Genomic DNA, 1,488 nt, shown 5'->3' on the forward strand with positions numbered 1-1,488 from the left:
CCTGCGGGCTGTGCGGTTAGTCCGGGTGTAGAACGGTGCAGATAGGAAAGAAATGGTGTGAATCGGAGGAAAAGTACCGCTGCGCAGAGTCACTGAGGGAGGACTTGTCTGGAAAGCGTCAGGGGGTCTTCCTAGCTGTGCCATAACATTAGTGTGGCTCCTTTCCAAATTAATTACTGTTTTTCTAGACTAAATATACATATATTGTATACGTGACGTAGCAGACTGTCCCCCTGACAGCCGCTGAGGACACGGTGGGAGGGCTGAGGTGCCAGGCCCAGCAGGGCCCGCCGGCCCGAGGGGAGGAGGCCCCGGAGGGGGATTCACTCCTGTGTCTGTGGGAGGAAAGCGTGAACAGCTCCCGGGGAAAGGGCAGGGGGGGAGGGAAACCGGTGAAGGTTGGACAAGCTGGGCTTGTTTAGTCTGGAGATAGAATAGGAAAACAGAGGAAATAGCGTTTTGTTGACATAAATGAGGATTTTTCGTGTGTGTTCTTTGTGGGAGTTACGGGAAGAAACTGACTTTGAGGAACCAACCAGAGGTGAGACGGGCACCAGGCAGCCTTGTAAACTGGATTTAGCTTGTTATTAACAACTGTATTTGTCACATCCTGTCCTAGCTGGTTCTGAGCATCTCAGATACTCTTTTCTGTCTGTGGTTTGTCCTTCTGCCAGGGGTATCTGAGAAAAATCAGACATAAACATAACAAATAACGGAACATGTAATTAAATGGCTTGCACGTCTGAAAATCTTTTTGTAAATAACAGCATTTGTTAAGATTAAAGACGAATAAAAGAGCCCTAAGTAATACTTAACATGCTGGAGAGGTGACAGATTAAGTTGGTTTTTGAAACAGCTTTAACATGTCTAAGAGCCCCCTTGGGAACGAGGTGTTTCCATACACGTTGCCTGGGCCCCGTCCTGGCAAACCAGTGACATTTTCCACCTGCCATGGGGAGCATTTCCTGCTCCTCGGCTGGCGGGACCAGCAGCTGCCTGGCCAGGATGTCTGCGGTGACACCGGGGTGCTGCCCCAAAGAGCCTATGCACAAGTTCTCATGTTTATCTCTCTCATCACAGTGAGGTTCCGTGACACCTCATCCCTGCTGGCGGCCCCGCCGCGCTCCGCTCTGTGCGAGGACCTGCTCAGCCTGGTGGTGTTTGATGCGATAAAGCAGGATAGGCGGGGACCTGCCTTGGAGGCCTGTAGATAGAAGTCACTGGAAATTAGCGGGGTGGCCTCGGTCCCACCTCATCCCTCTGACAACTGGAGGAACCTTTTCCCTGGAAGCTCGCCCCGCAGGCTTGCCCCGGGGGCTCAGTCTGTCAGTCCAGCCCAGGCCTTTCCTAGACCAAACCAAGAGGGTTTTGTCCTAAATGTTCAGCCGAGGCGGGGGCAGCGCTCCGCTGGTGTCCTCCGTGTCCCGCCCCGCGGAGGGCGGAGCGGTGCTGGTGCCGGTAGCGCTGGGGGAGCGGGGCCGGTTGCCG

The sequence above is a fragment of the Chaetura pelagica genome, unplaced genomic scaffold, assembly GCF_000747805.2.
Source record: "Chaetura pelagica isolate M959 unplaced genomic scaffold, ChaPel_1.0 scaffold138, whole genome shotgun sequence".
NCBI lineage: Eukaryota > Metazoa > Chordata > Aves > Apodiformes > Apodidae > Chaetura > Chaetura pelagica.